The sequence below is a fragment of the Orcinus orca genome, chromosome 6, assembly GCF_937001465.1.
Source record: "Orcinus orca chromosome 6, mOrcOrc1.1, whole genome shotgun sequence".
NCBI classification, from domain to species: Eukaryota; Metazoa; Chordata; class Mammalia; order Artiodactyla; family Delphinidae; genus Orcinus; species Orcinus orca.
The window spans coordinates 87,205,993-87,230,819 of NC_064564.1; the positions used below are offsets into that span (position 1 = coordinate 87,205,993).

General features: G+C 52.6%; 1 protein-coding gene across 1 annotated transcript in view; it reads right to left on the minus strand.

Annotated features, from left to right (window-relative positions):
* Nucleotides 1-20,044, minus strand: part of CORO2A (coronin 2A) — a 55,633-nt gene extending 35,589 nt beyond the window's left edge. Inside the window, exon 1 of the mRNA XM_004271472.4 lies at nucleotides 19,731-20,044. The gene's annotated coding sequence lies outside the window, so the exon portion shown is untranslated. The remainder of the gene's footprint in view (nucleotides 1-19,730) is intronic.
* Between the last annotated feature and the right edge of the window lie 4,783 nt (nucleotides 20,045-24,827).

Here is a 24,827-nt window from a genome sequence, read left to right on the forward strand (position 1 = left end):
AGCAGGAGATTCCTGGAACACCACCCTGTTACCTCAACACCAACCAATCAGAAGAAAGTCACACACCCTGCAGCCCTCACCCCGGATTTTGCCTGTAAAAACTCTTCCCTGAACACCAACGGGGGAGTTTGGGTCTTTTGAGCGCGAGCCCCCTCCCCCATTCTCCTTGCTCAGCCCTGCAACGAACCTTCCTCTGCTCCAAACTCCGACATTTCGGTTTGTTTGGCCTCACTGTGCACGGGGCACACGGACTTGGGTTTGGCAGCAGAGGCCAGCAGCCTCGCTCAGCCCTGTGCTGTGGGGCCTGAGGGTCTTGGTGGGAGTGTGGGGCGAAGGGCGGAAGGGCAGAGGAAGCCCTTTGGTTCTCTCCATGGGCACGGCTTTCCCAGGCAGGAAAGCAGAACCACGCTGCCTGGGGACGCCCCCACCCCCGCCAGGCCTCAACCGCCCGCGGCCCATCAGCAGTGGAGGCTGAGGCACCCTGCAGCCAGCATGGAATAACAGTTCTCTTTCCAGGTTCTCTCTGCCTCGAGCACCCTCCCACCTCTGCCTTTATCACCCCTCCTCCAGCTCTGTGGTCCTTCTGGTCCAGCACAGATGCCTCCCCGCAGGCCCACAGGAAATACAGGCTGAGTCAGAGAGAGCGCCAAGAAAATGCCTCTTTCCTCCTGATGAGATTAGGCCCGAGGGAGCACCTCCCCTCCTGACATCTGACACTGCCCAGAGCCAGGTGCCTGGGCCCCCAGGAGGAGCAGGGCATCTCCTGAGATGACCTGGCTTCCCCTGCCCCCCGGCACCCTTGCTCTTGACCCTTTCCTCAAGCTGTGTGAGGCCTGGCCAGCCTTTTCTCTCCGTGACTCCGTTTCTCCTCCACCCCAGCCCAGGCCTCCTATCCTGCCCCCACCCTGACTCTGTCATTTCCCTTAAGACGCCCCCCAGCCCCAGGTCCCCTCTGTCCTCAGGATAAAGCCTTCGGCTGGACTTGGGTTTTGAGGCCCCTGCACATTCCCTGACGGCCTTCCCCTCATCTCCACACACCTGCCCTTTGAGCCACGCTGGTTTATCTGCTCTCCCCTCAAAGCGTTGGCTTTCCCAGACACCCCATCTTTGCTCACACCCCTTCTCTCTGCCTAGAGCCAAGTCAGCCCAGACCAGTCTGAGCTGGTAAGTCAGCCCAGGTAAGTCCAAGGTTGGCACTTAGCTGGGTTCCTAGGATGCCCCCTCCTCTCACTCCACCTTCCTGGGCCCGGCTCAAATAGAACCGCCTCCAGGGGGCTTCCCAAGTTCCAAGGCCTGAGCGATCTCTCTAGCCTATGAGGTCCCCCATCCTGATACACAGGGAGAGGAAAGAGGAGGCAACTGGTTCAAATCCCGGGACCCTCATTTGTCTCTGGGCCCCAGCATCCTCATCTGTAAAAGAGGACCCTCGTATCTACCTCACGGGGCCTTGTCCAAGATTAAATGAGGTAACAGATGTAAAAGGCTTTGCACGTGTCTGGTACTGTTACTGAACACAAGTTCGTGTGCCTGACACACAGCGAGGCCAAAGCAACCAAAACGTCGGAGTTTGGAGCAGAGAAAGGTTTACTGCAGGGCCAGGCAAGGTGGCTTGTGCTCAAAACCCCCAAACTCCCCGATGGTTTTGGGGCAGTTTTCATAGGCCAAATTTGGGGCGAGGGCTGCAGGGTGTGTGACTTTCTTCTGATTGGCTGGTGGTGAGGTAACAGAGCAGTGTTCCCGAAATCTTGTGCTCAGCCGGAAGTTGCCACCCTCCACCTGGGTGGGGCTCTTAGTTCCTGCAGAAGAGCCCAAAGATATTGTTAGGTATATCCCTTGAGGAGGAACCAGGATCCTGCTTTAATCACTGCAGTATAGTTTCTTGACTGTTCCCCCTTTGTTTCAGCATTCCCTATTTCCCTGGTTAGTGGCTTTTTGAATCTGCCCTTTGGAACTCTGGGAAGGTCTAGGAGGCTGAAGCTTTTACCCTGCAAGTAAGAAACGGGGGAGCCGGAAAGGCTTTTGTGCCCAGGAGCCCCACAGGGTCCCGCTTGGTTTCAGTACTAAGTAGAAGGTCAGCTGATGGATACTCCCTTCCCTTCCTCCTGTCCTGCTCCCTGTGTTTCTCCCATCTTTCCTCCATCTATCCATTGGACTGTCAATGCCAAATGGTCCTCTCCCTTCAGCTTTGCCCACCCACAGGCTAAACCACACAGGCAGGCACCCAGGGGGAGACTGACTTGGCTCCTGGATTGAGCTTTCACTCACTCCACCGGCCTTTCCTGAACACCCCTTCTCGGTACTAGGAGCCAGGGACTGGGCCTGTCTCTTCCACAGCAGGCTTGCTGGTCAGGTTGGAGAGTCCTAATTCTGATGCCAATTTGCTGCATGACCTTGGGCAAACCTTGTCCCCTTCTCGGGTTTTGTTTGTCCACCCATAAGATGGTAACGCCTCGGCCCTAACCCACCTGTTGGGACAATTCGCTGAGGGCTCTGCAGCCCGCACGTGCCAGACCCGGGGGGCCCATGAGGGCAGTGGGACCGCCTGCCTGGCAGCTGCCCCAGTCCTCAGAGCTGTTCCTGCCTTGACCCTCTGGAGACACAGAGCAGGCCTTCTTCCTGTTTATTCCCCCTGATCAGGTCCTGACCAAAACTCCACGAAGATTTATTGCCCCACAATTTCCTTATCTGTGAGTTTCGAGAGACAAGGGTCACGGAGACTTTTTAAAGATGCCTCCCAGACGTTGAAAATCTGGCAGCTCCACTTCCTGCTTACTGTCCATTCTCTGGCAGAACTTCTGGATCTGTCTTTAGACAGAGAGAGACGCTGAGAAACAAAGGGGGAAGGTGCCTTGTTTAGAGCCCCACAGCGATCCTGGAGTAGGGCTGAAGCCCTGAAGCTCTGTTCTGGGATGGGCACCTGGCCAGGGAGCCTGAATTCTGTCGTCAGTGGACCTACAAATCAGCTCTCACCCTGCCCTGCTGCAGGGACCTGGGGCCCAGAGTGAGTTCAGGCAGCATCACTGGGACCTTCTGTGAGTCCAGCCTGTGCTGGGTACCGTGGGGCAGAGGCAGGAACGATCCTTACCCCCCAGGAGCCCAGACTGATGGGAAAGGCTGGCAAACTCAATTTGGGGTAGCAGGGAGATTGAAACCTGGCGAGTGGGTAAGGGCTGCCAGGAGGCTGTGTTTGAGCTAAGCCTTCAAGGCTGAGCAGAGCGAGCCCAGGACAGAGTAGGGACGGCACTGCAGGTGGAAGGCTCTGCACTGAGCCACGCGGTGAGGGGTGGGCAGGCAAAGGCATACCCAGGGAACCCAAGGGTCCAATTCAGCTGGGGCCTGAGCAAATGCAGAGGAGCAATGAGGGCCGTGACTGGAAAGCTGCCGGGGCAAGGCTCTGCACGCTAGCTGAGCTGCCACCTGAGACCACGGAGGGAGGTGTCAAAGTCTATAACCAGGGTGTGACCTGTCAGGGCTGAGGTGGATAGAGTCCCTGCCATTAGGGAGGGCAAGTATTTTCTTTCGTCAACTGTGGGCTGTGTCTAAGGAAGAAATAAGTGGGTTCATTTCATGCCCAGCTCCAATCTGCTGGAGGGGCTGTGGAATATGGTGAGAGGAGGATGATTCTGAGGCCGTCCTTGTCTGGACTCAGGAGGAGAGAAGCCTGACTGATCGGGGAAGAACTGGCGGATGGCTGACCAGGAGTCAAGGCCTGATGTCCCTCCACAGATCTCAGCTCTTTGAGAGAAACATGGAGCTGGGAAGCCCGGCCTCGAGGCCCACTCCTGGGCCACTTCTCAGCAGCTGGGGTTTTAGATCAGAAAATAGCTTCCTTTCATCATTCAACCCATTTCCCTGTGGGAAGAGTCCCCAGGTATGACTGAAGGCTGCCTGCTCCTGCCCGAGCCTGGGCAGCCCAACCCTCCATTTCCTGGACCAGCTACACAGGAGGGTGATGGGAAATTCCCAACTGCTTCTCCCCAACCTGTGTATCAACCTGGAGATAAATGCCACTGTGCAGCCTTACTCAATTCCCCAGGCAGTGTCTGCAACAGACGCCAGGAGAGGATGGTGAGGACTTCTCCCCATTTCCAGCCTCTCTGGGCTCTGCCCACATCTGTTCAGGCTGGGCCTGCAGGCCAGGGAGGGCAGGAGGGTGGGAGGTTCACTGGAGGATGAAGGTTATAAGAAAGATGCCAGCACCCCGGGCTGAAGAGGCACTTCTGCCCCGAGACTGACTCTGCCAGGACTGGTGACAGTATCTCATTTACACTTTGCAAGAATCTCTCCCAACAGTGGGTCTCAAACTTGAGAGCACATCAGGGGCCCCTGGAAGGCTGATTAATATGTAGACTGCTGGGCCCATCCTAGAGTTTCTGATTCAGCAAGTCTGGGGTGGATCCTGAGAATTCTGCATTTCTAGCAATATGCAGCTGGTCCAGGGACCACTCTGAGAGCCACTGCTTTACAGCCCTGCTGCATGATTTGCAAAGTCCTTCCCGTTCACTATTCCATTCACTCCTCACAGCCGCCTTGGGGTGGGGAGAACTATCCCCACTTCCTGGATGCAGCAAGCTGCACTCAGCTCAGAGCGACGGAGGCACTTTCCTGAGGTTACACAACTAGTGGGAACCTGACCTCCACAGGCTCTGTGAGCACACAGCCAGTTCCTAACTCGGGGCCACTTGGGGCTGTGATCCTGGGATTTCTCTCTCCAAGATTCTTTTAAATACACAAACGCGGGTTCGGGCCAGCACTCAAGAATCGCGCAGGTGTTCCCACGACAGCTTCACCACCTGAACAGCAGGCATGGAGGGCAGGTAGTCAAGACACAGGCTTCAGAGTTAGAGACCCGGCTACCAACCCAACTCAGCTTCTCTAAGTCTCGGCACCACACGGCACCTACCTCTGGCCGGGCTGCTGTGAGATGAGGCAAGTAGTAGAACAGAGCCTCTAGCCTTGGCACACAGTGAGGCCTCAACAAACCAGTGGGCCCAAACAAGAGCCGGGGTGCGGGGAGTGGGAAAGATACCAAACCTCTCTGTGCCTCGGTCTCCTTATCTGTAGACTAGGGTCAATAACAGAACCTACCTTATAGGGGCATCATAACGATTCCATACGGTTATCCATTTACATTGCCTTAGAGCAGTGCCTGGCATGGGGCAAGTCGTGGGTTAGTGTCCTACGTACAGTTCCTTTGCTAAACATGATATTTTAGCACTGAACGCACATTTTTCATCCATACCTGTAAGCAAACCATTAAAGAATAGAGTAGGCTACAGTGAAGTCAGAATTAAAAAATCATGGCGGGATGACTGCACAACAGTGTGAATGTGCTTCATGCCACAGAATGATATACTTAAAAATGGTTAAGGGCTTCCCTGGTGGCGCAGTGGTTGAGAGTCCGCCTGTCGATGCAGGGGATGCGGGTTCGTGCCCTGGTCCGGGAAGATCCCACATGTCGCGGAGCGGCTGGGCCCGTGAGCCATGCCAGCTGAGCCTGCGCGTCCGGAGCCTGTGCTCTGCAACGGGAGAGGCCACAACAGTGAGAGGCCCGTGTACCACAAAAAAAAAAAAAAAAAGGTTAAAATGATAAATTTTATGTTTTGTATATTTTACCACAATAAAAAAAAAAAAGAAAAAAGAAACAGCCGCACTGAGGACTTCCCTGGTGGCGCAGTGGTTAAGGATCCACCTGCCAACTCAGGGGACATGGGTTTGAGCCCTGGTCTGGGAAGATCCCACATGCCGCAACTAAGCCCGTGTGCCACAACTACTGAGCCTGTGAGCCACAACTACTGAGCCCGCGAGCCACAACTATTGAAACCCGCGTGCCTAGAGCCTGTGCTCTGCAACAAGAGAAGCCACTGCAATGAGAAGCCCGCGCACCACAACAAAGAGTAGCCCCTGCTCTCTGCAACAAGAGAAAGCCTGCGTGCAGCAATGAAGATCCAATGCAGCCAAAAATAAATAAAATAAAAAATTAATTAATTTAAAAAAAAGAAAAGAAAGAAACAGCAGCACCAAGCTAGATCAGCACCCAGCTCTCCTGCACTCCTTCACTGGCTCCACTTCCATGATTGTTTCCCCAGGGAGCACCTGCTTCTTTTAACCCTCCCTGACCCCTGGCCTTAGAGTCAGTCCCTGACGTGACCTCAGGGCGTGGGGGGGCAGGTTGGTTGCCCCTTCACCCTTTTACTCGTGGCTAGTCAGGGCCTTCTCTGCCTAGGCCTCCTGCAGAAGGGGCCCTGCAGGGTGACAATCCTCGCCCCTCCTTCAGGCACCTTCAGGACCGCCTCGACCTTCTCCCTGGCAGAGGGTGGCTTTTCCCATCATCTTCCCTTTGGCTTGCTTGCCCTCTCTATAGAGCTGGCTCTGCTCCTTGTGAGGAAGGAAGGGGCCTCTTAAGGGAGCAGTGCCCTCAATAACCAGCACCTACTCCCACCGGGCTTCAGCTGGGAGCCCTGCTCTGTAGAGCGATGGTACACAGATATTCTGAGATCAGGGGCCCGGCTCCATTCTGCTCTGCCCTCGTCGTCTGTGTGACCCTGCTCAAGTCATTGTCCCTCTCTGTGCCCCTGGGCCCCATCCATAAAATGGGAATGTGCGTCCCTGCCTGAAACCCTCCTGAGGCTTTGGGAGGCTCTGAAGGGAGAATGGAGGCAAAGGCGCTTTCTTTCTCTATTACACAGAGGACACTCGAGATCAATATGACGATGCCGAGAGGTGGCATAGCAGTGGTTACAAACATAGTCAGGAGCCCACCTGCTGGGCTCAAACATCAGCCCCACCTCATACCAGCCGAAAGACCCTGGACAGGTGAGTCAGCCTCTCTAGACCTCAGGTTTTCCATCTATAAAATGGGGTGGGAATAGTAAATGAGTTCATACCTGACAAGCATTTACAACACTGCCTGGCACATGGTAAACGCAAGGTAAATTCAAAGTAAGTAATCACAGCAACAACATGGGATAGACCTAGAGAGTATTATGCTTAGTGAATAAGTCAGACTGAGAAAGGCAAATACTCTATGTTATCACTTATATGTGGAAGGTAATAAAATAAAACAAACGAATGTATACAACAAAACAGAAATGACCTTACAGACATAGAGAACAAACTAGTGGTTACCAGTGGGGAGAGGGAAGGGGGAAGGGGGTGATATGAGATTAAGAGATACTAACTACTATGTATAAAATAAATAAGCATCAAGGATACATTGTATAGCACAGGGAAATATAGACATTATTTTGTAATAACTTTAAATGGAGTATAATCTATCTATAAAAATACTGAATCACTATGTTGTACACCTGAAACTAATAAAATATTGTAAACCAACTACACTTCAATAAAAAAATTTTTTTAAATAAGTAATAATGGTAACTTCTATTGACTGCTCACTATAAGAAGGCATGGTTTTAAACTATTTACCTGTATTAATGGATTGAAATGAATATTGGGCTTCCCTGGTGGTTAAGAATCCGCCTGCCAATGCAGGGGACACGGGTTCGAGCCCACATGCCTTGGAGCAGCTAAGCCTGTGCACCACAACTACTGAGCCCGCGTGCCTAGAGTCCATGCTCTGCAACAAGAGAAGCCACCGCAATGAGAAGCCAGTGCACCGCAGCGAAGAGTAGGCCCCGCTCGCCACAACTAGATAAAGCCCGTGTGCAGCAAAGAAGACGCAACACAGCCAAAAATAAATAAAATAAAATGAAATGAATATTTAGGACTTTGAACAGGGCTTACAGATTAAACCAGAAGCACAAAGTGCCCATGTTCCTTTTCTCTTCAGAGAGGCGACACCTAAAGATCTAAAGATTCAGGAGTGATTCAGGGGTCATCTGTGCTGGGAGGCATGAAAATCCCCTTAACTGGATGAAAACAGAGGAAGCCTTATGCCCCTCCCCCAGCCCTCAGCGCTGATTTAGAGCCTGAAGCTCTAATTCTCGTCTAATCTAATTCTCAGCCAGACCCACTAACCCCCTCTCTCAAATGATCTTATTACATCTGGGGGCAAGAAACAGACACAATAACCCAGGACTGCCCAGGGTCAGGGACCCAGGGAAGCACGCAGCCCAGCTCTCTGCTCTCCTTTCCACACCATTCCATCTGAAAAGTCTGCATGTCTCGGCTTGTACCATTCTGCTGAAGGGAAGCTCACCCCTTCCGGGGGGCAGGAGAGCTCAACCGTTAGACTTCCTCCTTCTGCTGAGCGGAAATCTACAATTTCCCCCACTGCCCTGTCTCCATCCCTGGAGCCCCACCAACCACATCCGTTTCTCTGCCCCACAACAGCCCTTCCAGAGATCTGAGGCCCCTGCCACCTAACCCTGGGATGGCTCTGCTCCAGGTTGGGGAGTTTCTTGTGCGACTCAGTTTCCCATCTTCCACCCATTTTGGTTGCCTCACAGTAATGCTCCAAGCTGTCCCCATCTTTCACCCAGTTTGGAGACCAGAGCATACCCAAACCCTCCAGAGAGGGGCAAAGAACCACTCAGCAGAGCAGGTCTCCAAAAAGATCCCAGACTTCACATCTCAGAAAAGCAGCACTGGCCAGACCCCCAGAGATCACGAGGTATGAAAGGGGAAACTGAGTCAGCACGGCCAGGGTCACACACACAGGGCAGAACCAGGAATGGGATCCAGGTCTCCAGCACTCCCAGCCCAGGAGAGTCCTCTAAGACACGGAACAAAGTCTCCTTTGATCCTGTGCTTGGATACGGTGTCAAATATTTTGCTTCTTATCTGTGCTGCTGTTCTCAGAGGAACAAATTCCAAGGATGGCTGGGGAAGAAGGTCTTCTAATTGTGAGGCCGAGGGTCATTCACCCTAGCTGGGCCCTCCTGAGGCTCAGACCTTTGAAAGGTGGGCTGCGTTTCTCCAGAGTATGGTTCAGGCTGGGAAAGATGGGGCTCCTTGGGGTCAGGAGAGGAGACAGACCCCAAGTCTTTGCTGCTAGAAAGGCCAGTAGAGCATGAAGGGTAAACTGAAGCACATCAACTCAACCCATATTTTCCAAGTCCCCAGTTGGAGACAGACCCCCATGCTGGGCTCTGTGGGCCCAGAGGTAGCCATGGAGTCTTTGCCCTAGGAACGGGTAGAAAACTGGAGAAATCGCATCTCACTCGAGCAAAGTATGATCACAAAGGTGGTGGTGAGTCAGAAGTGGCAGCAGCATAGCAAAGACCAGGAAGTTACAGAAGTGGGCCCCAAACTGTTTTGATCATTTACTCCTTCCAAAGGGAAAAACATCGAGCTCACCGACCCCAATATATTATATTATATACAAGTAACCATCACCTATAGACGTAAGGTACAATGTACACAAGAGGCGAGATTCATCATTAACCAGAGTGACTGTAAATCTCTATTTCAAATAGTGTCCTCCCCCACACAAAAAAACTTGTGCTGACTTCTTGTCTCATGTTTTTTTTTTCCTTGCCTTGTGGCTGACTGAAGTGATAGTGCTGGAAAGCCAAGTGTTAATTCTCACATTGTCTTGTCCCCATGCTCTAGCATTATCAGAATTACTAACAATCCAGTGTCCTCATAGAAATCTTTCAAAACCACTTGTCCATTTTGTGAGGGTTAGTTTGTTAAAACTGGTTAATATAATCCACAAATCCAACCTGGATTAATTAGTCTAGATTAACCTGGATTAATTGACCAGTTTAATTAGTTGGGATAACCTGCCTAAAACAAACCAAAGAGTAGGATGTCCTTGTCACCCCTTTCTCAGAGACTTCTGGAGACCTGAGACATGAAGCTGCCTGCCCCCTGACTGGAGAGTGTGTCAGTGTGTCTACACCTGGCAAATGTGAGCAAACGTGAATGATTTTCTTGTTTAGATGATATTTTTTCCTGCACCCCAATGAGCATCTTGTGTGCCTCACCTTGGAGGCCACCAGAATAGAAGACAGGGAGACCCTCAGAGAAGATTTTCAGGCTGCAAGGGATGGTAGGGATCACCTAGTTTAACCCCTCACTTTGCAGGTGAGGAAACAAGGACCCAAGAAGGGATGTAACTGGTCCAAGGTCACCTAGTTGGTCAGTGGTAGATCCCAGAGAGAACGCAAATCTCTAGTTCTTGATGCTAACACCTCTGAGTCCTGGCCACAGTGGGTCCCTTCCTGGCTCTCTCACTGGGCCGTAGGCAGCTGCCTGACCTCTCACCCTCTGGGCTGCCTCCCTTGTGATGTAAGATCACCCACTGGCTCTGAGGGTGGCCGTGGGTGGCAGGGAGATATCAGCAAAGGTTACAAGTGCCATCAGGATGGGGGACATGGGGTCATCAGCTGGCCACGGTTCTGAGTCACTCTGAAGCCTCATTGGTGAAACGGGACTATTCGGGTCCAGCTGTTGTCTGAGTGCCCATGAGGGTGACATCTGTGGGCTGGGAAGTAACCCCTGAAGGGTATTACTACTGTCCTTATTACTCTGGAAGGCTGTTTAGGAGGGTGAGATCTGGGGTTCCCCTAGAGCCCAAGAATTCTGCCTCTGACCACCAACTGCAGCCCTGGACACCACAGGACTTGGAGCCCTGCAGCCCAGTGGTCCCCAGGGTATGCCAGCCCAGGCCTGGTAAGGTGTGGGCAGCTGTGGACATGGGTCCTGGGCCTTCTGAGGCACAGGCTGAAATCTTGCTCCTATCTCTATGGCTCTCTTCCCCCCTGCTGGGAAGGGGAAGTGGGGGGACAAAGGCAGCAGGGAGGTGAGCAGTCAGCCTGGGTGTATTTGCTATAGAGAACTTAAAAACAATAATAAGAGCGACAAAAAGCCGGACTTTATTATCATTATGTGCCTATAATTCTAAACAATGTCAGTGATAAAACACTCCTCCCTGCCAGGGTGGGTTGTTTCCACCTCCCTGCCCTTGGTATCTGGTCCGTATCTGATACTATTCCCTTTAGATTGAGCCAGACCAGACTCAGACTGTATGTTCAAGGCATCCCAAAAAGGCTCAGTGTGCTTCCCATCGCCAGCCCTTGGCTTCTGTTGTTCCTTTGCCAATATCTCCCTCCCCATCACTCTGTCCAAGGCTCAGCTTAGATGCTCCCTCTTCCAGGAAGTCTTCCTGCATGCAGTCCCGGCCATCCCCTAGCTGGCTACAACTCCCCTCCCAGGCTGCAGACTCAGCAGTGTCATGTTCTCAGGTTCAGAGCAAGATACAAGAAAGGAACTACCCTCTGAAATCTGGAATCCACAGCACAGAAAACCAAACCAGGGAGCCACTTCCTAGCTGTGTGACCTCAGATGAGCCCCATGACTGAAACAGTTCCACTTGCTTCCAAAGTCACTAGTTCAAGCACCCCCTTGCTGATCACACCCTCCCTGCCTCCAGCTTCCTGGCACGTCCAGATATGACCAGCCCTTTGTCAGCACCCCTGATGGGTCAATAAAAATGGGTTCAGGCCCAAGGAGAGAGCCTTGGACCAGAGACCCCTCTCTAGGACAACATAATCTGTCAAGCTTGGCTCCAGTTTTTCTGAAAGGCCAGCTTGTAGGGTGGTGTCTGGGCCATGTGATATCTACACACCGTGATGCCCATTTCTTGTACCAGCAACCTGGGACATCAGGCCAGGCCTCCCCCCACTGCAGACCTTCACCCATGAGAACTTCCATCACTGGCCTCCTCAACCTTCTCTCCCTCATCTGCCTCCTTCTCGCTTCACTCTATTTCCTCCCCTCAGTTCCACGATCCATCACCTCACTCTTATCAACACCGTAAAATCCTTCATCCTGCTGACTTTTCCCATATTGTCTGGCAAAACCCTGATGCTGGATGAACCAGGATATCTAAGCACTGCTGGGGAAAAAAATAGACGAAAACCAGATGAGGGCAGGAGGCACACACAGAGTGAAGTCCTTTCCCACTACTGCCTGTCTCCCCCCCAGAACCCCTCCCTCTGCGAGTCAGGCCTTGTGAAGGGCACTTCAGACAAGCCAGATCCCAGGGGTCGCCGGCATGGCCTCCTTCTCCTTGTACCCACAGCCAATCCGTCGTTCATCCCACACTCCTCCACCTCCTAAACATCTCTTAAACCATCCACATAGGTCCATTCCCACGGCTACCACCTGTTCTCACTTGGTCACTTAGTCTGGGATACCAACCATCTTGCCCCTGATCTTTTCAAAAGATGGAAATCTAAGCATGCCACTCTGTGGCCATTGCTGCAGGGCTTGAAGGCTCTGGCCCACTCTCCCTTTCCACACTCACCTTGCCCAGGGATCCGAGCTACAGACACTCAGCGCCTTTAATTCCTCAAAAGTCCATTTCCTCCAGCCTCAGGGCCTTTGCACAGGCTGGTCTAGCATGTTCCCCTCCCCACCCTCACCTGGTTACTTCCTACTCATCTTTCAGATCTCAGCTCAAAAGTCCTTCCCTTAGAACAGCCTTCTGCAGTGATCCTGGACCAGGCACATTTCTCTACTCTGCACACTCCTTATGCCCCTCTTCTCCGGGTTTTGTGGGACTTCTCCGGGTTTTGTGGGACTTCTCCGGTTTTTGTGGGACAGAGAAGACCAGCTCTTCTCTGGTCTGTGAGCTCACCAGGGCAGCCCCTTTATCTGTTTTGCTCTGCTCTGGATCCCTAGCTCTGAGCTCTGTTTCACATGCAGAAAGTGACCAATACACGAACAAAGGTCTCCTTCAAAAAATCAAATTGAAAAATTACTATTTAGGGAATGAATGAATGGATAAGTCTGAGTGAGGTTCTGGGATATCTGTGTGGGATAGGCCTCCGCAGTCTCTCTCCAGGGCAGGCCATAGGCCAACCTACTCTTGGAAATGGTCATAACAAGGATGAGACTAATGACCCAGCCAGCGAGCTCCCAAAGCTCCTTCCTGTCCATAAGCTCCCCAGCCCTCCTCTAGGCCCCTCATTACTCAGAGCACCCAGCGTTTAACGGCCTGTCCACCAGGCATTTCTGCACTGACATACATTTACTTTGCTGAACATTCTCTTCTTCCCAAGGGCCAGAGCTCAGGAGCCTTGTCTTTGTGGAGTTGGATTAGGAAAATGTGGTGGAATCCAGTTAGAACAGGGTTCAAATCCTAGCTTTACCTCTCGCTGACTGTGCGACTTTGCAAGTAACTTAACTTCTCTGGGCCCCTGTTTCCTCATCTGTAAAAAGAGGACAAGAATATCTAGCCACAAGGTTGCTGTACGGATTAAATGAGTGAATATACATTAAGAATCTAGGGTGGGGGGCTTCCATGGTGGCGCAGTGGTTAAGAATCCACCTGCCAATGCAGGGGACACGGGTTCAAGCCCTGGTCCGGGAAGATCCCACATGCCGCACAGCAACTAAGCCCATGCGCCACAACTACTGAGCCTGCGCTCTAGAGCCTGCGAGCCACAACTACTGAGCCCACGTGCCACAACTACTGAAGCCCGCGCGCATCTAGAGCCCGTGCTCCGCAACAAGAGAAACCACCGCTTGAGGCAACTAGAGAAAGCCCACGCAGTAACGAAGACCCAATGCAGCCAAAAATAAATAAATAAATATATTAAAAAATAAAAAATAAAGTTAGTTTAAAAAAAAAGAACCTAGGGTGGGGCCTGTCACACGTCATATTTAATTGATTCTAAGACACAAGAGTTTTTAACATCTCTGAAACTGGGATGTAACTTATAGTTTAATTGGCTGCCCTTTTTCTTTCTTAATGGATTATAAAATAATGGTATATTATCTCAAAACTGGCTGTGCCCTGCATTCCATGAAATAGGACAGTAGTCTGGTTTCTTTACTCTTTGCAAAGAGATGAGAAGGTCTGTGAGAGTCCCAGGGACCAAAGACTGAGAACACACATCACTGAGGGCAAAAGGTCTTCTGGGGTCTGGCACGCTGAGGTGGAAGCCAGAAGCATCACGGAATCTGAAGGCACAGGCTCTTCCCCAGCCTGGCGGCCTCTGGATCTGTCCCAGCTGCCCCAGTCCCACTCAGGAGGTAGCCCAAACTCCAGCAAGACCTTCATTTTTCTGGATCTAACTCTATGCTTCTGCTGATGTGGCCTGGGGTTCCTGGCTTCAGGCAGTCGGTCATAATGCTGACTGTGCTTGCAGCCATCTAAACCCCTAGTCTTTGTCCCAAGAAGAGAGTCTTGGGAACAACTCCAGAGACCCTCAGAGCCCTCTCCTCCCATGTGATTCCTACATCAAGCCATCCCTGGACTCTGTCTCAACTGTTCTGGAAGACCAGCACTGCAGGCTGGAAGCAGCTGTCACATCAACCCTACAAATTCTCAGCTCCCTGTTTCTTCTTAGAATAAGACCTCACATATCTGCTCCCAACTGGTTGAGAGATGCTGAGCAAGGTGCCACCTTTCACTGGGCCTTACTTTCCCTATCTGTGAAAGGATGCTGGGGGTGGGGTGAGTGCAGGGTACGGGGGGGTGTCTCAATGGAACCCACCAACTGACATTCCAGGTTTGCCTACAGGCAACACAGCGCGGTGATTAAGACCCTGAACACTGGAGCCAGATGACATGGGTCCAAATATATGACCCTGGGCGAGCTGCCCAACTTCTCTGGGCCACAGTGTCCTCATCTGAAAAATGGGGATAATAGTAGAAAAAGAAACCCAAGTAAATATAGTAAAATATTTATATTGATTATCTAAGATAAAAAGAGATGTGATTTATTTTCTGTTTTCCTCTCTTTTTTCTACATTCTCTATTATCATCAAGTACTTAGAAGAAACAAATATACTTTCTTTGTAAATTAACTTCATTGAGATATAATTTACATACAATACACCCATTAAAAATAGTAAGTAATAGTATCTATTCTATAAATTCCTTTGAGGATTCGATGGGCCAGTGTATGTAAAATCTTAGATGGCGCCTGGAGCATAAGAAGTGCTATTAAGTATTTGTTAAATAAATAAGCCCAAGACCAGCCTGGCTTCCTCCTCTTCCTACTCACCTGGCCTGGACCCCTACCTCACCCCCAGCACCAAGCTTGACAGATCCTCTGCCCCCTCGTTCAATGGTTTACGCTGCCTGGGTCCAGCCTTATCATCCCAGGCCTGGACTATTTCCACAGCCCTCTCTCTGTACCCCAGAGGAATCGCACAAACACTCAAATGTGGGGACTTCCCTGGTGGCGCAGCGGTTAAGAATCCGCCTGCCAATGCAGGGGACACGGGTTCGAGTTCTGGTCCGGGAGGATCCCACATGCCGCAGAGCAACTAAGCCCGTGCGCCACAACTACCGAGCCTGCGCTCTAGAGTCCGCAAGCCACAACTACGAAGCCCGAGTGCCACAAGTACTGAAGCCCACGCGCCTAGAGCCCGTGCTCCGCAACAAAGAGAAGCCATCACAATGAGAAGCCCGCGCACCACAACGAGAAGCAGCCCCCACTCGCCGCAACTAGAGAAAGCCCGCGTGCAGCAACAAAGACCCAATGCAGCCAAAAATAAAAATAAATTAAAAAAAAACAAAACACTCAAATGTGGCCATGCCCATAACTTGTTCAAAAGCCTTCCATGGCTCCCACTGCCCTTGACTAAAAGCCCTAGCTCCTCTATGAGACACTGTTTCAGCAAGTTACTTAAACTCTCTGTACCTTTGTCACTTAAACTCTCTGTACCTTTGTCCCTTTAACTGAAGAAGAGATATACAAGTAGTACCTCCCTCAAACTTACAGGAGTCCATCATGTTGTACGAGACAGGGTACACAATTGGACCGGCGGCCTCTCTCACCTGTCTCCTCTTCCCTCGTGGCAATCTTCTCATCTGCTCTTCCTTCAACATGTCAGGTATGGTCCTACCTCAGGGCTTTTTTCTTGGCACTGGCTGTTCCCTCTCCCTGGACGGCTCTTCCCCAGGAATCAGCCAGCTCATTCCCTCACCTCCTTCAAGCCTTTGCCCAGAAGTGATTCTCAGTGATTCCCCTCACATACACCCTACTTGAAACCACAACCCCTCCTTCCATTCCCCCTCACACACTCAAAATATCCTATGTTTTATTCGCTCCATCTCATTTATCGCCACCTATTGTACTTAGTGTTTATTGTCTGTCTTTTTTTCCTATTAGATTGTAAGCTCTTTTAAGACAGATTTTTTATCTTTTTGGTCTATTTTGTTTACTGTCAAGAACGCCCTTCCCCCCAATACCTAGAAGATACCTAGCGCAATGCAGGTGTTTAATAAATGAAAGGCTGAATGATTACATGAATGACTGTGAAGCACTTAGGACAATCAGGCAGGTGGTAAGTACTCAATAAATGTTAGCTTATTATTATTGTTGTTGTTGTTGTTATTGATTCTTCGAGGTGAGGCTCCCATGTCCTTCTTACTTGACTTCTCCAAGCTTATACAGTAATCACACTGTACTAGTCCCCACCGCACCCTGCCAATCTCTCAATTATGGTAAGGAGCACAGTGCTTTTTCATTATATCTTTTTCCATTTAGGCTGAACCAAATGGCCATTTCTTGTAAGTCAAAAACAGCCAGATATTGGCCATTTCACATATGACCTAATACGTTTCGCATGGCAGCCTGCAGGCCCTTGGGAGGTACCTCGAGGCCTAATAAACAGTCAGTGCTCAGTAAATGTTTGTTCACCAACTCCTGGCCCTTCATAATAGGTGTGATTGCTAAACGCCTCCAATCTGTTCTGAAGAAGGCAAGGCACACCCTATAGACGTAACATAATAAATGGAGGATCTTGCTGAATTATTTTCCAATCCTCCTGAAAAATCTCTGTACCCTGATATTTGGTAAAGAGGATAAAAACAAAAATACAGTAGGATCTAAAATAATCCAGGTTCTGGAACTTCCCTGGCAGTCCAGTGGTTGAGACTCCATGCTTCCAGTGCAGGGGACATGGGTTCGATCCTTGGTCCAGGAACTAAGATCCTCCATGCCAAGGGGCACGGCCAAAAAAAAAAAAATCCAGGTTCTGGCCATTTGGAGATAACAAAGGTCTAAGGCTGAGGGAAGCCCCTTCCCCTAGCTAGCTGCTTGCCTCTAAGGGGATTCATTTAACGATGGGGGAGGGAGACTGCAACAATCTTTGGTTATCCCTGTGTTCACTGCTCCTTCTAATAAAGGCTTCCTCTACAGAGGTTTGCTAAGCCTAGAATGTGGGTTGTCAGAGTTCAAAGAAATTCAGCAATCACTGAATCTACCCCATTTCACATATAGGGTAAGTGAGGTACAGAAAGGGGCAGGGATTGACCTAAGGTCATTCGGTGGGGTAGAGGAAGAGCTCATCCTGGAATCTAGGCTGGCAGGAGTCTCATTGCTTTTCCTCTGGACCACACTGCTCCTGCGCTGGCCAGACTCTGGACATGGAAGCTTTAGTATCACTATTATTAAAGGTGTACTTTTTAAATGAAATGTTTATTAAGCCTCAGATAAAACACCAAGAGCTTCTTCACCATAAGATAACTTCTTGCAAATAACAGCACTACACTCGTCTCTCTCTATAATTACTTCCTTAGGGTAAAGTCCTTAAATTAGAATTCTAGGGTCAAAGGGAAGTTAGGATCATTTTCATGGACTTTTGTAACAAACTGCCAGGTTGCTCTGCAAAATTAAATGCTACCGGAGAATCCCTATAGCTTTGCCAGCATAGACGTTTATCCTTTTATATTTATTTCTGCTAATTTTATAGGAATAAATACAGATTGCTTTCATTTACTATGTGGTATGTGTTTCCAAACACACACACACACACACACACACACTCTGGTTCTGGAATCAAGATCGCTGGGCTTGGTTGCTCATCTGCTGTGTGACCTTTGACAAGTCACATCCCCTCCAGGGATAGGGGATACCTATCTGTCAAATGAGGGGGTTGAATGAGATGATTTCTTAAGATCCCTTGCAGTTTAGATATTCCATAATTCCATGGTGCATTTTAAAATTATTGGCATAGGATGACTTGTTAATAACCAGAATTTGCTATACCTCTAAATCAAGGCCTAAATAGCTTGGACTAGTAGAGCAGGAAAACAGAGCCCAGATTATATGCAGGTAGAGATGACAGGAGAAATAGGTAGCACTTAAGCCTGTGGGTCGGAGCTATGCTCAAGTGACAGCACATATACTTAGTCTGCTTTTACGACGGGATAATAACACTCGTTTGTGGTCTAGCTTCAAGTTCTGTGCAGCTCCACCATGGCCAGAAGGTAAGGTCATGCTCACTCTACTTCGGCCCTAGAGTCCCAGACTTGCAGTCAAAGGCAGCTCACCCCCAGCAAGTGCTCATCCAGCCTCTGCTCACAACCTCTGAGGACACAGTGCTCACTACCTGCCCTGGCAATGCCTCCCTTCTTTTGGCTGTAAGAAAGCTCCCGGGTGAGGGGCAGGTCATGAGGGGGGACAAGAGAGACCAGAAGGCCCAGTCCTGATTCTCAGAAACTACTCCCTCAATCAGGGCAGGCAACAGAAGACAGGGAAGAACACGCATGGGCTGGAAGGCCTGGAGAGGGGCTCCTCTGGCTCCTTCTCTCACTCCAGACCTCTAAGGTAGCTGCTAACCCAAGGGTACAGGGGACACATTCCAGTGCTGATGACAGTGGGTTCTGAATAATCCCCAGGCTGACTACTGCCTGCTCTGGGGCAGACACCTCAGCTCCCTCGTCTTGCCTTTGCTCCCTAAGGCTCTGACAGGAGAAACAATGCTGGATCTGGGGCTGTTTAGCCCTGAGGTAAACTGATTTAAGGGACCAGATGATTGCCTCGGGGTGGGGGATGGAGGGGTCAGATGTTGTCTGTGTGCTCAGAGCAGGACTAGTAGATTCTAGCTCTGTTTACAGCTAGTGAGATTCCCATAACAAGGGGTGTGCAATGGGACAGCAGGACCTTCCAAAGGAGATCTGACCAAGGGGCTGGGTCAGATGCCAGAGGTCTTCTTCACCCAGAGAGCCTGGAGCCACAGTCCCTCAGACATCTGCTCTGTCCCAGACCGAACCCCACTCAGACATGGCTCTCTTGGCACTGTAGCCCCTCTGGGGTCCGTGTGTGGACAAGCCATCCCTATCACACCAGGCTGGGACGTAGAGCTGGGCGTCAGCACTGGTGGGGAAGGGATGGGGAAGGGCATGTTCCACACCATTCCCTAAATACAGGTGCCTGCATGGGTCTGGTCTAGGCAAGTCTGTGGCCGAGGGCCCCACCACCTCCAACCCAGGGCTCCCCCAGCCCCAGACCGGGAGGCAGACTTGGCAGGCAGACTCTGACCGCCCCACCCTGCATGCCCAGACCGGCTTGATAGGGACTTGGGGGTGTCCCCCCGCTTCCTGTTTCCTGTACAGGGAAGCTGAGGCCCAGCAGGTTGCTCAACCAGGAGAGGGAAGAGGTCCTGACACAGGTCCCGCGAGGCACCCAGGCCACTAATGGGGGGACTGTCGGGACCGACTCGCCACAGCCAGCATAAGAGGCCCTCACTGCGGGTGGGCTGTGCAGACAGTACCCATCCAGGCCCCTCGCCGTCGGGAGGCTGGAGCTTGAGGCGGCCCCTCCCAAGAGCCCAGCGAGGAAGGGGCCACCACTGGGCCCGCTGTCCCGATGGGGAAACTGAGGCCTGGAGAGGAGCAGTGCTTTGTGCAAGGTCACGCAGAGGGGCTGGAAGCCAGGTCCCCCGAGCCCCGCCGGGTCCCCTGCGGTGCGCCGAGCCCCAGCATCCCTCCCCGGGCGCTGCAGCCCAGAGGCGCAGCGCGCACACATCGCACAGACAGGGAAGGTATGGCCGGTGGCTCGGGGCCGCCCTACCTTGATGACTGCCGCGCAGGTGGCTGCGGCGGCGGCGTCCGGCTCCGGCTCCGGCTCCGCGCTCCTCGCCGCCCGCCGAGTCCCGGCTCCCAGCGCCGCCTCCTCCCTCCCTAAGCACGGCAGGCGGGGCCGGCGGGCGGGGCAAGGGCCGGCACAAGCCCCGCCCTCGCGCTCCGCGAGCCCGCGGGGCAACCACTGCTTCCTCACGCTCCTCGCCGCGCTCCGGGCCCCCCGGGGCTGGTCTCGGGGCGCGCACACGCGCACAGAACGGGCGCGTACACCGGCACGCACTCGCCGCGGTGACTGGGGCGGGCTGACCCGCGCGACCAAACAGAAGCTGGGGGCAGTCACACTCTCCTGCCTTCACGTCCCGCCGCTCCCTCGCTGAGTGGCTTGGAACAAGGGACTCGACCTCCCGGAGCCTCAAGTTTCTGCCTTGGTGAAATGGAAACAGTAACCGTGTCTGCCTCAGAGAGCTGTTTGAAAATTAGATGAGACGATCTAATTTACCCCGCACGGCAAAGTGCGCGCGCAGAGCCCGCCACGGGAGTAGCGCTCGGTGAACCTGGGCTGGTAGAGTAATTCCTGAGGCTTCCCAATCCGCCGGGAGGAAGAGGGCAAGAGGGCCGCTTAGTATCGGGAGGAGGCCCTTCTTTCTCTCAGTAGCCAGGAGGGGGCGCTGCTGCCCAGTCTCGCCGGCTTTGGGGTCCAGACTGCTAGGCAATGGGGCGGAGATGGGGAGATCCAGCCGTTCAGTAATACCACCACCTAACACTTAATGAACCCGGCACAGTTCTAGGCACCTTAATTGAATCAGCGTACTTTACCGTCACACAAGCCTATGAGGTTATCTATTACCTATCTTACACATAAGGAAGCTGAGGCGCAGAGGGGTTATCTCACTTAAGATCACACAGGTAGTAATTCACCCGTAGGCAGCGTGGCTCCCAAACCCAAGCTTATAAACACTCTACCACACCACCTCTCTTGTGAAGAGCTCTTTGTTCAGTGGTGTATCTCTAGGGCCTAGAACAGTGCGTGGCTCAGTGTTAGTTCACCTGAATGTCTTAATTCACCTAGTGCTTGGGCAAGTGACTCTGGTGCAGTCCCTACGCCCTTGCACTCTCACACATCTATGCCTTTGTTCACACCGTCCTTTCTGCCAGGAATTCTTTTACCTCCTCATTTCCTGTCTTTTTTTTTTTTTTGATTTATTTATTATTTATTTTTGGCTGCATCGTGTATTAGTTGCGGTATGTGGGATCTTCATTGAGGCATGATGGATCTCTCATTGCGGGCGGGCTCTTCGTTGTGGTGCGCAGTCTCCAGGGCGCATGCGCTCTGGGGCTCTGTAGTTGTGCGCGGGTTCCAGAGCACGTGGGCTCTGTAGTTTGCAGCACGAGGGCTCTAGTTAAGGCATGCGAGCTCAGTAGTTGTAGTGTGCGTGCTTAGTTGCCCCATGGCATGTGGGATCTTAGTTCCCTGAGCAGGGATCGAACCCACATCCCCTGAATTGTAAGGCAGGTCCTTTACCACTGGACCACCAGGGAAGTCCCTGCTACTTTTTTTTGCGATACGCGGGCCTCTCGCCTCTCCCGTTGCAGAGCACAGGCTCCGGACGCGCAGGCGCAGCGGCCATGGCCCACGGGCCCAGCTGCCCCGCGGCATGCGGGATCCTCCTGGACCGGGGCACGAACCCGTGTCCCCTGCATCGACAGGCGGACTCTCAACCACTGCGCCACCAGGGAAGCCCCCTCCTACTGTCTTTTAAACAGACTCATCCTTCTTTCCAGGGTCGGTACCAATGTACCTCCCCAGCACGTCGTCCTAGATCCCTGTGGATGTGCCCTCCCAGGGTTGTATCTGCATCTTACCACTCTGTGCCATGACGGTAGGTGGCTGGGGCTGTGTTTGGGGGAAGGCTGGTTTGACAGGGACCTTTCTGGGGGCCATGGACATATGGACTAGTGGGCTAGAGGGGAGGCCATTAGAGGCCTCTGCAATAGACACAACCTGGGACTCTTCCTAGAGATGCCGTGTGTATATGTGTGTTCTTTATTCTCCTGTCCCTTCCATCCCCCTAACCCTGGTCCATTTGATGAAGGCTACCCACTGACCATCTGAATTGCACATATGGGTAAACTGAGGCCAGAGCGGGGATGACCTATCCAGGGGTCCCTAGCTAGGAAACACACATAGGTCTGGTTCCAAAGTTGGGCCCATCTGCTAGCACCTTCTATTGGGCCTTATTGCTGATTGAGATGGGCCAGAAAACCAACACCTTCCTGTGTCAGCATGGCCTTTGTTTAATCTGCCGTGTGTGGGTAAATTTCTTGTGGGTGACCAGAACATGTGTGTGTGTCTGTGTGTGCGTGAGAGAGAGGGTGGCAAGTTCTCTACCTGCCCAACATGGAGCTTTCTGTACAATATGGTCCTGTGCCCATGGCAGATTGAACTGAGAAATAATGACGGGACAGCAGCACCTGGGAGGTGAGGTTCTGAACATGGGGGAGAGGACCCTGAACACAGGTATTCTGTAAAAGTGAATGTGCATCTCCCACTTTAGGGTGGGGGTCTTCCATAGTGCCCTCCCTCCTGTTTTGAGGAGCCCCTTTATTCTTGGGAATATTGCCCCAGGAAGTTTCCCTGGGAAATTCCTTTCCCCTAGAGAATGGAGCATGGGCCTGAGCTCGCTGGGGGCCTAGTTGGGAGAGGGATGCTTTGAGCTAGAGGGCCCACCACCTGGGGTAGGGAGGTGGAGCTGGGAGGGATCAGATCCTCCAGCCTGGGAAAGCAGCAGCCCCTGGGGATGGGGGCGACAGCTGTGGTGCAGGGCCAGGAACCTGACACCAGGGGTGGGCCCCAAACGCCTTTCAGGAAGAGCTGAGGGAGGGTGGGCAGGCTCCCTGGGAGCAGCTGCACCCCAGACATTCTTGGGGTTCGGCCACCCCCACCAGTTCCTGCTACAGCCTCCCTGTCAGGTAGATGTTTCTTCCTTTCATTTTCCTTTGCCTGGAGCTATCCCCATAGGACCTACACCACTCAGGAGGCCATAGGCTAGACTTGTCCTTCCCCCTGGGGGAGGTGTTCTAGGATCCAGAGAAGGCGCCGTGGGTTTGGAGGAGCCCTCCCTGGTTTTGCAGTTAGCAGCCTCTAAGGCTTGAACGTGGCTTAACCACTCAGTGGCTGTGTGACTCTAGGCAAGTTAGCTAACCTCTCTGAGCCTTGTCTCCTCATCTGTAAACTGAGCTTGGCCTGGAGTGAGCAGGTGTTGTAAGACAGGCAGTTCACATTCTTGCTCTGGCTCCAGCTCCCGGCTCCAGGGCTGGAGGCCCCCTAGTCAGTCCTGATTGCCTGTGGTCCCCAACCCTGTTGGTGTAGCACAGTACCCACGCCCTACAACAGGCTGAGTGTGGGACCCAGCGCTCAGGTGATTCTGTGGTGCAGCCAAGTAGGAACCAGAGGTGACCCAGTGCTGGTCAGCTGCAGAGTACCACCCCTCTCAGTGGGGGAGGAGGAGGGGGGTAGATACCCAGCTTTGGGCAGAGCTTCTCCTCTGCCTGGGTGTGTGAGTGGGAAAGATGGAGGGGGGGAAGACAAGTGGAGGAGGGGAGAGATGAGAGAAGGTGGAGAGGGGAGAGGTTGGGGGTGGGCAGAGGAAGGGGAGAGAAGGGGGGTGGCAGGCGGGAGGGGAGAGGAGGGTGCCCTCTATCCAGCAGCCCCGGTCTGAGCTGGGATTGCTTGCTGTATTTTTGCTGAGGAAGGAATTTGGTTTCTAAGGCTAGAGTCAGAGGGACCAGCTGGACCTAGTCTCTCCTGGAGCCTTGGGCCTTTTCTAGACCTCAAGGCCCTCGTGGTGACATTTTCTTCATGGAAAGGGTACTCACTGCCCAAGGCTGTATTGACTCTGTGCCAGGCACCAGGCTCAGCACCAGCGTCATCTCCTTTCATCCTCCTGGAGTTCCAGGAGGCCAGACCCCTTGTCTCTTTGGTGATGGCCCTGAGGGTTACAGCCTGTTGCGGTGTAGCCAGGACGCCCCCCAGGCTGCCCTCAGACCACCATCATGCTTCACAGTTACTGTTTGGTGGTGAAAGGGCCTCAGCAGATGAAAAAAGTTTAGCAAAAATGAGAAAGGCCATCAAACCCTGGTGTAGGGTGTTCACAGGAAACTAGGCTGCCCAGCAGCCCTCGTAAATGTGGGAGGAAAGGAACCCTGAGGGTCCCCACCCCAGGGCTGGGGGGGAGTGGTGGGAGGGAACCAGGTGTCTGGTGTGCCAACCCCTCCCTCAAGTTCACACCAGTGGGCGACAGAAGGGCCTGTCACTGGTCCCCAGCAATGGGTGTGGCCGCCCAAGCCCTGACAAGAGCCTCAGATCAGAGCAGGAGGTCTCCCTGTGAGAATCCCCACCCCAGCCCTTCATAGCACAGATGGCTGAGCTGAAGGCTATCCCGGCACAGGCACAGGCTTTGCTGAGAAATGTGCAGCCTCAACCCCCTGCCTTGAGGGGAATGGGGGAAGCCTGTCTGCTGAGGAAGGGCCTGGAAGAGCCCAGAAGAACTGGAGCTGAGTTCTGCACAAGCCAGTCCTGACTTGGCAACGGGGTGCAGGCTCTGTCCGTCTCACCACCTGTTCCTCTCCCTCCCAACCGCCCAGTTTTCAAAGAGGTGAGTTTTCTTGCCCCAGACTCTGAATTTGGTGGTGGGAGATCAGAAGTTGGGCACCTAACCCCAGGCTTTCAGCCCCTACACCAAGTTCCTCTTGGTAGTGGACAGGGGTTTCCCTGGGAACACCCTCCCCACCCGCTGGCCCCCTGATGGGCTGTGAGGAGAAAGGCGAGGGCAAGTGCAAGGCTCAGGATACAGGCCTTGGAAGGTGGGAGTTCAGAACTGGAACAAAGGCCCAACCAGGACTGGAGAGGCGCTGTTGCCCAGAAAGACGAAAGCCCTAACTGCACAGCTTCTCCAGGAACCAGGACCGGCCCTGCAGAGATGCCAAGAGAAACAGCAGCCAGGGACGTCCCGGGCTGGGAAGGCCCCAGTGGTGGGACACTCTGGAGCCCTGGGCCCGCCCAGGAACGACCGGTTACTGAGAATCG